Raw genomic sequence first — 17270 nt, forward strand, 5'->3', positions numbered from 1 at the left:
TTACTTTGCCTAAAACTGAAACTCACGTATGCAACTTTCTTTTCACTCTTTCAATCTGAATTTGAAACACTAGAATATTGTGGTCATCTTCCAAGAGGAAGACGACAAGACTGTCATGATGAGAAACAGAGCGAGGTGGATCTCATTGACAATGAGATCCTTGATTGGGGTTGTTGACCTGGACCTATCAGGGAACCCTGGCTGACAGATATAAATGGGACATTAGCATGATTGCTATTTGCCAATATTTTGGGGACTTCTGATTAAAAAAGAAGTATCATCAGGCGATTTAGAAACTCCTGAGTTCAGGGAACTGACTGTGGGTTGGCTGGTCACAGCCAGTGTGTTACTGTTGTATTTGATAACTGATTCCTAAGCTGGCTGGTCACGCAGACAGTGAATATGTTATATTTTAGTTCTCATTAGGGAACTTGTTTTTTTTGCCCCTGTATTTTACTGGATGTTGCTGCCTGTGTGTTACTCTTTTTGCTCTTTGAACAAGGACGATGATGGTTTTTGTGACAGACTTCGCCCTTGTACTATGGCTTGTAGTGTTTTCACCTTTGTGAGTGGTTAAGAAGTTTAAGAAAAGTTATTGCTGTTGCATTTGAAGTGAATGAGAAGTGATAATTTGTTTGAAACTTCTTTCAAAATGCCTGGGCTTCAGGCAGAAGCTCTAACAGCGTTTTGTTATTTCTGTTGATAACAATGGATTGTCTGGTGATCTAGAGATCGGGAGTGGAGTCAGGATGCGATCACATAAAGAATTGGTCCACCTCAGTGCTCTCACAAGTGAGCAAGCCATAATGCCAGAAGTAACCTCAAACCTGTGCAGGAAACTTGGATATCGTATTGAAATTAACAAAGGATTAACAGCTACAAGGGTTTACCAACAACGAGGGTAAAAAATGAGGTCTGCAGATGCTGGAGATCACAGCTGAAAATGTGTTGCTGGTTAAAGCACAGCAGGTTAGGCAGCATCCAAGGAATAGGAAATTCGACGTTTTGGGCACTAGCCCTGATGAAGGGCTTGTGCCCGAAACGTCGAATTTCCTATTCCTTGGATGCTGCCTAACCTGCTGTGCTTTAACCAGCAACACATTTTCAGCTTTACCAACAACGATGATGACACACACTCAGGTAAGCGTGATACTTTATGAATCAAATCAAGACCTTTTTGACACAGATTGTGTTTGGACTGAGCTCCTGTGAGTTAAAAAAAAGCAAAACAAAACATGTAAACAGGGGATACAGAAGGTCTTCTCAGTCGAGGGGTTGACCTTGAGCTGTCTGGTCAGAGCCCATGCAATGTGCACATATAAATAAACGGTGACTTGATGATGGGATACTTACCTCTGTGCAATTATTCCAAAGACCATTTATTAGTCCTTCTTTGTTACATAATACCAAATCTAAAGTAGCCAGTTCTCTGGTTGGCTCCATGACAAGTTGCTATGGGAAACAATCCCTTATACATTCAATGGACCTTGCTTTGAGCCTTCGCTTGCCATGTTGAATAATCTAATCAATGTTCATGTTCAAATCACCTATAATTACTTTTGAGTCCTTCTCAATCCTTCATTATTGAAGAACATAGGAACATAAGAACTAGGAGCAGGAGTAGGCCATCTGGCCCTTCGAGCCTGCTACGCCATTCAATAAGACCACGACTCATCTTTATAGACCTCAGCTCCACTTATCCACCCTCTCACCCTAACTCTTAATTCCTTTCCTGGTTTATACTATGCTAAACTTTGACAGTATTGTTTTGGAGCCTGAAAATTACTCCTAGCAAGGGGTCTCTTCCCTTATCTTTTATTTCCACCCTAGTGCCAATATCGTTTCTTACCACAGCCTTGATGCCATGCTTATACAATGAAACAACTCCACCTTCTGCTCTTTCTTGTCTAACCTTTCAGAATACTGAGTACCCTTGGACATTTAACTCCCAGTTCTGAACTTCCTGTAACCATGATTCAGTAATCCCCACCAGGTGTACCTATTTGTCTGTATCTGTGTCATCAGCTCCTTGACTTTATTCCGAATACTGTATGTGTTTAGGTCAATAGACAATAGGTGCAGGAGTCGGCCATTCTGCCCTTCGATCATGGCTGATCATCCTTAATCAGTATCCTGTTACTGCCTTATCTCCATAACCCTTGATTCCACTATCCTTGAGAGCTCTATCCAACTCTTTCTTAAATGAATCCAGAGACTGGGCCTCCACTGCCCACTGGGGCAGAGCATTCCACACAGCCACCACTCTCTGGGTGAAGAAGTTTCTCCTCATCTCTGTCCTAAATGGTCTACCCCGTATTTTTAAGCTGTGTCCTCTGTCATTTACTCCAACTTGCAACTCACATTTTGATCTTTTATGAATCCTTCTCTCACCATAATCATTAGACTGACCCTGCCTGTTTATCCTATTAGTCTTTACTGACTGCATACCTTATGACCTGTTGCATTGGATCCTAACCCTCTGCCTTAATGTATAAATCCATTTAAGTTGCACTAGGAACCATCCCCACCAGGATGCTGGTGCCCCTCTAGTTAAAATGCAACCTGTCTTTTTTGTACAGATCCCACCTAACTTGGAAGAGATACCAATCTACATATAGCCAAGCTCCCTCAACTCTCCATGCAGGACCTCATCATTCTTCCTTTCTATGTCTTTGGTACAAGTGTGTACCATGACATCTAGCTGTTTACCATCTCTCTTCAGTATGTCCTGACCACGCTTAGAGACATCCTTGACTCTGGCAACAGGGAGGCAACACATGTTTCGGTGTCTTGTTTGTGGCCATAGAAATGTCTGTCTGTGCCTCTAACTATTGAGTCGTTGACTACCACTGTTTACCTGCACTTCAACCTCCCCTGCTGGCACTGTTCTATCTACTGCTGTTGTCATCCCCAATCTGCAGTCCCCCTGAACAGTATCTAAAGTAGCTCACCTATTTGAGATGGGGACAGCCACAGGGGCCTCCTGCATTGCTTGTCCCTTGTGACCATTCTGTATCTATCTGCCTCAGCCTTGTGTATGGCTACCTCCCTGAAACAGATGTCTATGACCCTCTCGGCCTCCTACCTGCTCCACCTGAGTGCCAGTTAATTTAAACAATCTGTTAAAAACTGTAGCTGTACACACTTCCTCCAAATGTAACCATCTAGGACAGTTGAACTCTCCCAGAGTTGTCAGATAGGAGAAAGTGAAGACTGCAGATGCTGGAGATCAGAGTCACTTTCTGACAGAGTTGCCAGATGCCACACGTAGAGCACCTGATGTCCCTTACCAGTTTTTTCACCTGGTTATGATTTAATCAAGAGAAGTGTCTATGTAAATCTCCCTTATTGTTTTGGCTTTAGCAAATAAAGCAGTTATTTGACCTATTTTCTCACTATCTCAGTTCTAAAAGGTCATCCCTTCACTTGGAGGCTGTGCCCTCAGGGCCTATGAATGACAACATTTTCCTTACGCTCACCCAGTCCAGGCCTCTTAATATTCTGTAGATTTCAATGAGATCTTCCCCCTCCTCCTTCTAAACAGCATTGATTATGGACCCAGAGTCCTCAATCACTGCACATGTGACATCTTCCTGTGTGCCAGCTATGGCTCCAACTGGAAAGAGTATGCCCCCAATACTCATTTGATTCCAATTTTGCTCAGGCTCCTTCATGCCATTCCTAATCAAATGCGACCCTGCTATCAAGGCCGTCACTTACTCCTCCCCTCTGGGTTTCAGCTCTTTTGACCATGTTTGAACCAAGGCTGTAATGAGGTCAGGAGCTAAGTGGCCTTGGCACAACCCAAACCAGGCATCAGTGAGTAGGTTAATGCTGCTTACACGTACTGCTTGATATCAATGCTGATGGCAATTTTCATTACTTTGCTGAAGATTGAGAGTAACTAATGGGGCGGTAGCTGGCCAAGTTGGCTTTGTCCTGCTTTTTGTGTGCAGATAAATGCATCTTTACTGTACGATCCAGTGGTTCCAGGTGTGACTTCACCACGGCAGCAAAACATCCCTGCTCTATACTTGAACCCTTTTGCTATGAATGCCAACTTATCTTTTTCCTTCTTTACGGCCTGCATGCTTATCTTCAGCAACTGGTGCACAAAGACACAGACATCTCATTATACATTCCCTTCTCTCAATTTATAGCCACTCAGATAATAATGTGCCTTCCTGCTTTTGCTACGGAAGTGGATAACCTCACATTTATTGACATTATACTTCATCTGCCATGTATTTGCACACTCATTCAGCCTGTCCAAATCACGCTGCATTTGAATACGTTCCCAATCAAGTTTGTTCTTTCTATACAGTGAAACTCAAGGAAAGGCAGCAGCATATCCAAGTCAGAATTGATTAGGAAATAAATTTCAATGAAATGAGAAATTGAGAAGGGAACAAAAGTACATTTTACTGTAATTTTTTAGCTTCAGTTGAGTGGTTAAGAAGTTTAAGAAAAGTTATTGCTGTTGCATTTGAAGTGAATGAGAAGTGATAATTTGTTTGAAACTTCTTTCAAAATGCCTGGGCCTCAGGCAGAAGCTCTAACAGAGGTTTGTTATTTCTGTTGATAACAATGGACTGTCTGATGAGCTAGAGATTGGGGGTGGAGTCAGGATGCGATCACATTACGAATTGGTCCACCTCAGTGCTCTCACAAGTGAGCAAGCCATAATGCCAGAAGTAACCTCAAACCTGTGCAGGAAACTTGGATATCGTATTGAAATTAACAAAGGATTAACAGCTACAAGGGTTTACCAACAATGATGATGACACACACTCAGGTAAGGATGATACTTTATGACAGAGTTTTTGACAGAGTTTAGGAGCTACACAGCTTTGCATTGGAGTTTCTGCAATTTGAATTTGTTGAGTATATTAACCTAGCATTTCTGGTGATGCTACTCAACATGGAACCATTCATTCGAATAGTTTACTGTTAGCACTCCAATCAACTTCAGGATCCAGATCTGCACATGGAAGGATATGCATTGCAATTGACAGACAGTGAAAAAGATGATTGGTGATCTGTCCGGTTTCACTTGAACTGGCCAACACACTCTGCTGGTTTGGTGGAGGGAGGGTGTGAATGGCACGGGTGAGGGCAGACTCCCCCCTCCCCCAGTGGAGACTGGTTAGTAATGCACTTGAAGGAGTTCCAATCAAGTTTGCTCATTGTATTCCCAAATCTCATTCAGGATTTACCGATGATGCTGTATTTGTGTTTAGAATTTTGACCTTTCGTAGATAATTTGGTCAGTTACCCTTGTGAGAGAATGGAACTGAAGGTGTTGTTTTTCATTTTTAGTCGTTCAGTATCTGCTGAGTTTGTCAACAAAGATTCATTTGTTACTTTCCTATTCACCACTGCATTGTGCAAAGCCCTTTCATCAATTAAATCACTTTGAAATATCCCGTTATGATGCTCAAAATGCATAAAGTTAGTTTTCACACAACAAAGCTGTCAGCTGGAATATGTGCTCAGTTCTCTGGCGTGATACTTCACCAGGTGACTGTTTTGCCAACTAAGTCACAGAGAGTCTGCAGTTTGGAGCTTTATTAATATAAGTCAAATTAATTTTGATTTGTTAATGGTTGTATGTTTAAACCAAAACATAGGAGCAAATTGCTGCCAATGCTGGAATCAAAAAATATTCTGATGAAGAGTCACCTCGACTCAAACGTTAGCTTTGAGAGTGTGGTGCTGGAAAGGCACAGCAGGTCAGTCAGCATCAGAGCAGCAGGAGGATCAATGTTTCAGGCAAAAGCGTTGCGTGAGGAATGTTACCTTGCTGTCTCTCCACGGATGTCGCCTTGATTGATGTTCGAATATTAAGGAACAGATCATGTCTCAGCTGTGTAGCTGAAACCAGACGCCTTGCTTTTTGGCTTCTTAGGCTAATGTTTCACCATTTTGATACTTTTCGGGTGGCTGGCTGCTGGTGCCTCAGTTGTAGCTTTCACTTTTGAAGGTGACTTGTGTAGTTACTGATTCCTGATGAAGTGCTCATGCTCGGAGCGTCAATTCCCCTGCTCCTTGGATGCTGCTTGACCTGCTGTGCTTTTACGACATAGAACATAGAAGATTACAGCGCAGTAGAGGTCCTTCATCCCTTGATGTTGCGCCAATCTGTCGAACCAATCTGAAGCCCATCTAAACTGCACTATTCTACTTTCACCCATTTGCCTATCCAATGACTATTTAAATGCCCTTAAAGTTGGTGAGTCTACTACTGTTGCAGGCAGTGCGTTCCATGCGCCTACTATTCTCTGAGTGAAGAAACTACCTCTGACATCTGTCCTACATCTATCACCCCTCAATATAAAGCTATGTCCTCTCAGGCCAGCCATCACCGTCCAAGGAAAAAGGCTACCACTGTCCACCCTGTCTAACCCTTTGATTGTCTTATATGTCTCAATTAAGTTGCCTCTCAAACTTCTTCTTGCTAATGAAAGCTGCCTCAAGTCCCTCAGCCTTTCCTCGTGAGACCTTCCCTCCATACTATGCAACATCCGAGTAAATCTCTTCCGAGCTATTTCCAAAGCTTCAACATGCTTCCCGGAGTTCATGGGAGAGGGGGAGAATGAGAAGGGAAAAGTGCGGGGAAAGGTTTTCACACAGAGGATGGTAGGTGCTTGGATCACGTTGCCAGTTGAAGCGCTGGAAGCAGGGACGTTTAAGGTTCACCTTATAGAACATAGAACATAAAAAGATACAGCGCAGTATAGGCCCTTTGGCCCTCGATGTTGCACCGATTCAAGCCCACCTGACCTACACTAGCCCACTATCCTCCATATGCCTATCCAATGCCTGTTTAAATGCCCATAAAGAGGGAGAGTCCAACACTGCTACTGGCAGGGCATTCCATGAACGCACGACTAGCTGAGTAAAGAATCTACCCCTAACATCTGTCCTATACCTACCACCCCTTAATTTAAAGCTATGCCCCCTCATAATATCTGACTCCATACATGGAACAAGGTTCTCATGGTCAACCCTATCTAAATCCCTAATCATCTTGTACATCTCCAGCAACTCACCCCTAAACTTTCTTTTCTCCAATGAAAACAGCCCCAAGTGCCTCGGCCTTTCCTCATACGATCGTCCTACCATACCAGGCAACATCCTGGTAAACCTCCTCTGCGCCCGTTCCAATGCCTCCACATCCTTCCTACAGTATGGCGACCAATACTGCACACAATACTCCAGATGCGGCCACACCAGAGTCTTATACAACTGCAACATGAATACAACTGCAACATGAATATATCTTGTAAGACACGTCTGCAAATTTACTAATCCATCCACCTATGTTATGCCTGCATCTAAGTCATTTATAAAAATGACAAACAGCAGTGGTCCCAAAACAGACCCTTGTGGCACACCACTAGTAACCGGACTCCAGGCTGAATATTTTCCATCAACCACCACTCGCTGCCTCCTTTCAGAAAGCCAGTTTCCAAGCCAAACTGCTAAATCACCCTCAATTCCATGCCTCTGCATTTTCTCCAACAGCCTACCACGCGGAGCCTTATCAAAGGCTCCCGGCGTCCTGCCTGTCCACCCCATTGAAAACAATAGCGTGCTTCTTGAGAATTCTTGATCGGTCACTCAGAATTTTGACACTCAGTTGAGTTTGATTCTGTCCAACTACATTCTTGCCCATAAAGCTGTAAGATTTCCTTTGATGACGCGCAGGCTGTGTCTTCAGACTCACCGTATAACTGAATGTTCCCACTGTGAAAGCACCACTTCACCTGTGTGTGTTCCTCGCGCAGTTTCTGAAGGTTGCAGCGCAACGTGACTCAGCCGTATCAACGAAACCGGTGTCCACCTCCATTCTTACCGGTTTGCCGTTCAGTAAGGGAGCGACCGGGGCGTCGGCAGGTATCGCCAGTATCTGTAACCACAACATCTCATTGGTTTGTGCGTCAGGGCTTTTGTCTTCTTGCCCTTTTTGTACCATTTAGGATTTCTTCCTGTACTTTTGCTGCAGGTTATTGGTACTTTCATCCCCGAGCGCACCGACTTAGTATATTCTTTTTTAATGCTGCAGTTTCTGCACACAGCTTCTTTCTACCAGCAATTTGCTGCTGCCTGACATGTGTTTCCACAGCAGTGGCAGTTTTGTGTCTGCGTTGGTGCTTGTCCCTGGGCCACCATTTTGTGAACTCTCAGCCACCATTTTGTGAGGTGTTGACCTTCCTTGGCTGCGAGTTCCATCACGGTTGCCATTCCCAGCACTTTCATTTAAGTGTAGTCACCTTTGCGTCAGTAATCTCTTCTGGATCGCTTCACATCTTGCGGCAGGCTGCTACAAAAGGTAGAGTCTCGCGGGATCTGAGGTGAGCCGGCTAGCTGGATACAAAGCCAGCTCGGTCACAGAAGACAGAGAGTAGCGGTGGAAGCGCATTTTTCGGAAAGGGGATCAGTAACTAGTGGTATCCCGCAGGGCACAGTGCTAGGACCTTTGTTGTTTGTGACGTGTAAATAAATGATCTGTATAAACAGCTGTACAAAACTCCAGTTAGGCTACAATTGGGATACCGCGCGCAGTGCTGTTCGGCACACTCACTGCCAGAAGGATGTGGATGCTTTGGAGAGGGTGCAGAGAAGGTTTACCAGGACCTTGCCTGCCCTGGAGTGCTTCTGTTGTGAGGAGAGGTTGAATAAACTTGGGATTGTTGTCACGGCAAAGGCGGAAGCTGAGGGGCGACCCGATAGGGGTTGGACAGCATACTGAGAGGCATCGGAAGGGTGGCGAGTCAGTGGGTACAGGTTCACGGTGAGAGGGGGAAAGTGAGAAGGGAGAAGTGCGGAGAAAGGTTTTCACATAGGGGATGGTGGGTGTCTGGAACGCGTTGCCAGTCGAAGCGCTGGAAGCAGGCACGTTAGGAACGTTTCAGGCTCACCTTGTTGGACACGTGAACGGGAGGCGGAACGGCGGGACTGAAACCGCGTCTGGGCAACAGGTAGCACGCCCAAACAAGGAGTAGGAATCGGCACAGGCTCGCTGGGCCCTGTGTCATCGATCCGACGGTGCCAAAGTCTCCGGCCACGTGTACAACTGTGGTGAAATTCCGCAAATACCTTGTAGACGGGGCTGTGACAGGGACCTTATTGGGGTGTCCACGATAATGGGGGCCACGGAGGGCACTTTTGCTGAGTTTGCAGATGGCACAAAGATAGCTAGAGGGACGGGTAGTTTTGAGGAAATGGGCAGGCTGCAGAAGAGCGTGGACACGTTGGGCGAGTGGGGAAAAGAAGTGACCAAGTGTGCGTAATTGCACTTTGGTAGCAAGAACAATCGGGTAGACGATTTTCTGAACGAGGGAAAGGCTTTGCAAATCTGCAGCGCAGAGGGTCTTGGGAGTCCTAGTTCCAGGTTGTTTCAAGATTAACATGCAGGTCCATCCGATGGTTCGGAAGGCAAATGCAGTGCCGGCATTCATTTCAAGCGGGCGAGAAAACAGGAGCGGGGACGTGCTGCCGAGGCTGCATCAGGCTCTGGTCTGACCACAGGTGGAATATTGGGAGCAGTTTTGTGCCGTGTACCGAAGGAAGGGATGCGCTGGTGTTGGGACGGAGTCTAGAGAAGGTTTCCCCTGGGTTTGTCACATGAGGTCTCTGGGTCTGTGCCCGATGGTGTTTCGAAAGGTAAGGCGGGATCTGACCGAAGCTTACAAGCTACTGGGGGGCCTGGTCAGAGTGGTTGTGAAGAAGATGGTCCCGCTAGTAGGCGAGACGAGGACCTGGAAGTACAGCCTCAGGGTGAAGGGTCGCCCCTTCAGGCCGAGATGAGGTTGCATTTAAGACAGAGATGGAGAGGTTCAAAGTTTGGGAGAAGATTTGTAGCTCGGGTGCTCGTTGTTGTGGTTCTGTTCGCCGAACTGGGAATTTGTGTTTGTGCCGAGCTAGGTGACATCGTCAGTGCTTGGGAGCCTCCTGTGAAGCGCTTCTGTGATGTTTCCTCCGGCGTTTGTAGTGATTTGTACCTGCCGCTTCCGGTTATCAGTTCCAGTTGTTTGATTAGATTAGATTACTTACAATGTGGAAACAGGCCCTTTGGCCCAACAAGTCCACACCGACCCGCCGAAGCGCAACACCACGGGCAATTTAGCATGGCCAATTCACCTGACCCGCACATCTTTGGACTGTGGGAGGAAACCGGAGTACCCGGAGGAAACCCACACAGGCACGGGGAGAATGTGCAAACTCCACACAGTCTGTCGCCTGAGTTGGGAATTGAACCCGGGTCTCTGGCGTTGTGAGGCAGCAGTGCTAACCACGGTGCCACCGTGCCGCCCACACAGTGTCCGCTGCAGTGGCCGGTATATTGGGTCCAGGTCGATGTGGATTCATTATTGAATGAATCTGTGGATGAGTGCCATGCCTCTAGGAATTCCCTGGCTGTTCTCTGTTTGGCTTGTCCTATAATAGTAGTGCTTCACAGAAGCGCTTCACAGAGATAGAGAGGCTCTTGATTATAAGGGGATCAAGGGTCGTGGGGAGAGGGCAGGAGAATCGGGGTTGAGAAACCTGTGAGCCACAGCCGAATGGCCTGATTCTGCTCCTACGTCTTACGGGCCGTCAGACCTTCCGTGGTCTTGCGGTCATGACAGAAAGCAGTTGTTTCCCAGAGGGTGGTGGCGGTCTGGAATGCACTGCTTGGGAGGGTAGCGAGGCGGGGAACCTCAAAACCTTGAAAAACTACTTGGATGAGCACTGGAAATGTCATAACTTTTCCTGGCTACGGACCAAGTGCTGGAAAGTGGGACTAGAGCAGACTTAGAGTAGCTTTGTCAGTGCGGACTCGGAGGGCCAGAAGGCCTCTTCTGTACTGTGTGACTGTGTGGGGAAGCTTTCTGATTCCCATCTGTTGATTGAGGCCGCGCTACTGATGCTTCCTGATGCGGAGCAGCCGGATGGATCCAAGTGCGCATTGAAGGTGAGAGGGTGGGAGAGAGCTTCGGAGCCTCCGCCCGTTTGGTTCAGGTTCCGTCTCGTCCTGATGCATGCATCGATGTAGGTGCTCAGTGGTTACCGATAGAGTGAAGGTGCAGTTGATCACTGACTCCACGCGTGGTGCTGCAGGTTGTAATGTCTAGACGAAAACAGAACTCGCTGCAACCTTCGGGAGAAGGGTCACTGGACTCGAAGCGTTAATTCTGCTTTCTCTCCACAGAAGCTGAGGTTTTGCTTACTGGGTGTTTTGCTTTATTTTGCATTTTAGACCTTGCTTTTTGATTGCACGGCCGCTATCAAACCATTAGCTTGCTGTTAGCACTGCAATTAGCACTCTTGAATCTTGATTTGCAATTCTAAGGAAGCAGACTGAATTGGAATGTTTGGAGCGGGAGCCGAACCAATAAGGGCTGATTTGCTGTAAATTGATCTTCACATCCCTGGTCGTGCTGTTCATTTGCACGAGGTGGGTTGGGGGATGGGAGTTCACATTTTCCAAGACAAGATGGGTTAGTCTGTAAGAGTTTCTGTTTGTAAAGGTGAGCCGAGATTTCCTGGCACTGAGATTTTTCGGTCAGAATTCGAACCTGCTCCAATCATTTGCCTTGTGGGGAGGCAGGGACTTTTCACATTGGTAACAGCCTGAGGCAAAGTCTTGGAAACAAGAGCATTTTATTCTTTACGGCCTTGCAAGAACGGGCGTTTCGCTCAAGCAATCAGGCGAGCAAAAGCGCGCCAAAACAAAGCATGTAAGCATTCTTATTCAGTTTGCAAGTTGCGGAATCACGCCTCCCTTTTCCCATCCTATCATAAGCCGATTTACCTGACTTGTTTTTCTCTAATTTTCCTGATCTGACTACCCTGCTGTCCTTGTCCTTGTCTGTTACAGCCTGTCTGTTATTTTAGCCAGTTCCCCTTATCATACTATAAGCTTATTGTGAGATGCCCCTACTGCTTCTTTTGTGGTCAGCCACAACACTTTAAAGTTTTTTTTTAAGATTAGATTAGATTACTTACAGTGTGGAAACAGGCCCTTCGGCCCAACAAGTCCACACTGACCCGCCGAAGCGCAACCCACCCATACCCCCACACTTATCCCTTACCTAACACTACAGGCAATTTAGCATGGCCAATTCACCTGACCCGCACATCTTTTTGACTGTGGGAGGAAACCGGAGCACCCGGAGGAAACCCACGCAGACACGGGGAGAACGTGCAAACTCCACACAGCCTGAGGCTGGAATTGAACCCAGGTCCCTGGTGCTATGAGGCAGCAGTGCTAACCACTGTGCCACCGTGCCGCCCACACTGTGCCACCGTGCCGCCCACACAAGTTATTTCTTAGTTTAAAACTATTTCTTAAACAAAAACCTCTATATTCGTTAAAATCTTAGCCTTAAGTATACCGCAAGAATCCCGCGACCGTTTGTGTAATGTTCCCCTTCCCCTCCCCCCACAACATGGTGGGCCGAAGGGCCTGTACTGTGCTGTACTGTTCTATGTTCTAACTGCAGGCACATCCACACACACACACACGCACACACATCAAAGACATGGAGGGCTCGGCTGAATCTACTGCTCTCTTCTCTGCCTGTCACATTTCATCGAGCTAGTGTCCTAGGCCCAAGCATCTTCAGCGAGTGGTTAGAATATGCAGTGCACTGCCTGAGAGAGAGGGTGCTGGAGGCAGATTCAATGGTGACTTTGGTCGGAGGGTCGGATACTTATCTGAAGAGAGGGCGAGTGGGACTGGGGAAGTTGCTCGTGCAGAGAGCTGATGCAGACATGACAGGCTGAATGTCTCATTCAATGCGTGCAGTTCTGCAGTTGGTTACCACCTCCTCAAGTCACGTCAGCTTAGCCCTGACCCACCTGATTGGTGAGATACTGACAATCTCTACATGACCATGAGGCAGTGCTTCACTGACAGGGGAAAAAAAGCAACTGCTGTAAACGGATCTGCTGCTCTAGTTAGAAATCCTGGGAGGACTACGGCGACAGGGAAACTGTCAGCAGTGATCTACAAGTCTTTGAACAGAATCAAGCTGATTGAAAACATGGAGGACAAATGGGACTTGAGGCAGTCCGCGGTATTGTAGTTATCGCTTCTCGGCCTTTTGGCTAAGATCAAGTGTAGTATCTGTTCTTATCAGTTTAATATCTGATACGTCCCTTATCTGGGGACCATATATTAAATTGATTTTTGGAGCAGGGAGATGGAATAGGGGCTTGCTCCGTCCACTCCACGCATCGACCTGGTATTGCAGTACCTCCGGGAACGGTGCACCCCTCATCTATAAATCTAAAAACAGCTTCATGTTTATAGCGCAGGCTTTCGGTGCTTCATTTCTCACACCTCACATCCAGCCGGGCGTGAGTCGATTCAAACTCGTCTGTTCTAAGGTAGCTGTTCAGCTCCCGCTCCCTATCCTTCTCTCGCCGTCTCTGTCTCTTGCGCACCTTGACACTTGCTCTCAATGTCATCCCCTCACGCCTGCTGCGTGCTGCACCGTCCCGCCAATGCCGGGCCCCGATCACACCACATGGTGTCAGAATTTGGGAGTTGCAGCAACCGTGGCTGCCCACCAGCTTTTCCTACTCGTGAGCGACATTTCAGAAAAACAAGAGAAGGTCAACTGTGCTACGTTGCTGCATGCTGCTGGGGATGAAGCTATCTAGGGGTTCAGTCGTTTTGATTTTGATGACTTGAAAGAGAGATTTCGAGAACACTGTGAGCTAGGACAAAAATAATCGGGACGTATTTAAGGCACATGCTTTTCATCAGAGTGCAAGGGCAGGCGGAATCGATAGGTACGTATGTGACTGACCGGAAAAACGAGGCAAAGGACTGTGAGTTTCAGCCACTTTCCGATTCACTGAGCCGCGACAGAATCGTGTGTGCTATCACGACTGACTGAGTCAGAGGCAGGTTACTCAGAGAGTCAATTCTCACTGGGAAAAGCAAAGAGACAGCACTAACTCGACAACAGCACGTGAGAAAACGTAGAACAAACAAACCAATGTTTGCTGACCGGAACTGGCGTGGAAAGATAATAAGGCAGGTAGGAGCACTGCAGATTATCCGGCACCTGGGCTGTGTACGCAGGGACTGGCACAACACCCCCTTGCCTTCTTTTGCACTACTTTGCTGCCTCAGCCAGAACTGGCAGCATTCTAAGTCAGTCTCACACAAGCAGCGTGTGCCAGCTGTCTGTGACAACAAATTCCAAAGACTCACAACCCTCTGAGAGAAGACGTTTCTCCTGATCTCACTCTTAAATTGGTGCCTCTTTATTCTGTTCAGTTCTAGACACTCCCATGAGGGAAAATGTCCTCTCAGCATTTACCCTGTCGAGCCACGTAAGAATCCAATATGTTTCAATAAGATTGTGTCTCATTCATTTCAACTCAGGATCTACACTCATCTGGAGGTAGGGTTTACCGGGCTCAATTTTACTGAAAAGCTGACCTCCGGCTAGTTCAGCAAATAGGTCGTTGAGCAAAGGGAAAGGAAACCGCCTAGCACACACCAGCAGGTGAACTGTTGCAGCATGATATTGCGGCTCCGGAACTCAATCCCTCTACGAATGAAACCCAACAGCCTTCTTAACAGCACTATCCACCTGGGGGTGGCAACTTTCAGGGATCTATGTACATGGGACTCCAAGATCCCTCTGCACATCCACACTACCAATAATCTTTCCATCGACCCAGTACTCTGCCTTCCAGTTATTCTTCCCAAAGTGCATCACCTCACATTTAGCTGCATTGAACTCCATTTGCCACCTCTCAGCCCGATTCTGCAGTTTATCCAAGTCCCCCTGCAACCTGTAACATTCTTCCACACTGACCACTACTCCACCGACTTTAGCGTCGTCTGCAAATTTACTAATCCATCCACCTATGTTATGCCTGCGTCTAAGTCATTTATAAAAATGACAAACAGCAGTGGTCCCAAAACAGACCCTTGTGGCACACCACTAGTAACCGGACTCCAGGCTGAATATTTTCCATCAACCACCACTCGCTGCCTCCTTTCAGAAAGCCAGTTTCCAAGCCAAACTGCTAAATCACCCTCAATTCCATGCCTCTGCATTTTCTCCAACAGCCTACCACGCGGAGCCTTATCAAAGGCTCCCGGCGTCCTGCCTGTCCACCCCATTGAAAACAATAGCGTGCTTCTTGAGAATTCTTGATCGGTCACTCAGAATTTTGACACTCAGTTGAGTTTGATTCTGTCCAACTACATTCTTGCCCATAAAGCTGTAAGATTTCCTTTGATGACGCGCAGGCTGTGTCTTCAGACTCACCGTATAACTGAATGTTCCCACTGTGAAAGCACCACTTCACCTGTGTGTGTTCCTCGCGCAGTTTCTGAAGGTTGCAGCGCAACGTGACTCAGCCGTATCAACGAAACCGGTGTCCACCTCCATTCTTACCGGTTTGCCGTTCAGTAAGGGAGCGACCGGGGCGTCGGCAGGTATCGCCAGTATCTGTAACCACAACATCTCATTGGTTTGTGCGTCAGGGCTTTTGTCTTCTTGCCCTTTTTGTACCATTTAGGATTTCTTCCTGTACTTTTGCTGCAGGTTATTGGTACTTTCATCCCCGAGCGCACCGACTTAGTATATTCTTTTTTAATGCTGCAGTTTCTGCACACAGCTTCTTTCTACCAGCAATTTGCTGCTGCCTGACATGTGTTTCCACAGCAGTGGCAGTTTTGTGTCTGCGTTGGTGCTTGTCCCTGGGCCACCATTTGTGAACTCTCAGCCACCATTTTGTGAGGTGTTGACCTTCCTTGGCTGCGAGTTCCATCACGGTTGCCATTCCCAGCACTTTCATTTAAGTGTAGTCACCTTTGCGTCAGTAATCTCTTCTGGATCGCTTCACATCTTGCGGCAGGCTGCTACAAAAGGTAGAGTCTCGCGGGATCTGAGGTGAGCCGGCTAGCTGGATACAAAGCCAGCTCGGTCACAGAAGACAGAGAGTAGCGGTGGAAGCGCATTTTTCGGAAAGGGGATCAGTAACTAGTGGTATCCCGCAGGGCACAGTGCTAGGACCTTTGTTGTTTGTGACGTGTAAATAAATGATCTGTATAAACAGCTGTACAAAACTCCAGTTAGGCTACAATTGGGATACCGCGCGCAGTGCTGTTCGGCACACTCACTGCCAGAAGGATGTGGATGCTTTGGAGAGGGTGCAGAGAAGGTTTACCAGGACCTTGCCTGCCCTGGAGTGCTTCTGTTGTGAGGAGAGGTTGAATAAACTTGGGATTGTTGTCACGGCAAAGGCGGAAGCTGAGGGGCGACCCGATAGGGGTTGGACAGCATACTGAGAGGCATCGGAAGGGTGGCGAGTCAGTGGGTACAGGTTCACGGTGAGAGGGGGAAAGTGAGAAGGGAGAAGTGCGGAGAAAGGTTTTCACATAGGGGATGGTGGGTGTCTGGAACGCGTTGCCAGTCGAAGCGCTGGAAGCAGGCACGTTAGGAACGTTTCAGGCTCACCTTGTTGGACACGTGAACGGGAGGCGGAACGGCGGGACTGAAACCGCGTCTGGGCAACAGGTAGCACGCCCAAACAAGGAGTAGGAATCGGCACAGGCTCGCTGGGCCCTGTGTCATCGATCCGACGGTGCCAAAGTCTCCGGCCACGTGTACAACTGTGGTGAAATTCCGCAAATACCTTGTAGACGGGGCTGTGACAGGGACCTTATTGGGGTGTCCACGATAATGGGGGCCACGGAGGGCACTTTTGCTGAGTTTGCAGATGGCACAAAGATAGCTAGAGGGACGGGTAGTTTTGAGGAAATGGGCAGGCTGCAGAAGAGCGTGGACACGTTGGGCGAGTGGGGAAAAGAAGTGACCAAGTGTGCGTAATTGCACTTTGGTAGCAAGAACAATCGGGTAGACGATTTTCTGAACGAGGGAAAGGCTTTGCAAATCTGCAGCGCAGAGGGTCTTGGGAGTCCTAGTTCCAGGTTGTTTCAAGATTAACATGCAGGTCCATCCGATGGTTCGGAAGGCAAATGCAGTGCCGGCATTCATTTCAAGCGGGCGAGAAAACAGGAGCGGGGACGTGCTGCCGAGGCTGCATCAGGCTCTGGTCTGACCACAGGTGGAATATTGGGAGCAGTTTTGTGCCGTGTACCGAAGGAAGGGATGCGCTGGTGTTGGGACGGAGTCTAGAGAAGGTTTCCCCTGGGTTTGTCACATGAGGTCTCTGGGTCTGTGCCCGATGGTGTTTCGAAAGGTAAGGCGGGATCTGACCGAAGCTTACAAGCTACTGGGGGGCCT

At 47.6% G+C, this 17270-nt stretch overlaps 1 non-coding gene across 1 annotated transcript; it reads left to right on the top strand.

Annotated features, from left to right (window-relative positions):
* The first annotated feature begins 13078 nt into the window (after positions 1-13078).
* LOC132820975 (U2 spliceosomal RNA) lies at positions 13079-13269 on the top strand. The gene has a single exon (XR_009645265.1). It is a non-coding gene; the product is annotated as a U2 spliceosomal RNA (small nuclear RNA).
* The last annotated feature ends 4001 nt before the right edge of the window (positions 13270-17270 follow it).

The sequence above is a fragment of the Hemiscyllium ocellatum genome, chromosome 1, assembly GCF_020745735.1.
Source record: "Hemiscyllium ocellatum isolate sHemOce1 chromosome 1, sHemOce1.pat.X.cur, whole genome shotgun sequence".
Lineage (NCBI taxonomy): Eukaryota > Metazoa > Chordata > Chondrichthyes > Orectolobiformes > Hemiscylliidae > Hemiscyllium > Hemiscyllium ocellatum.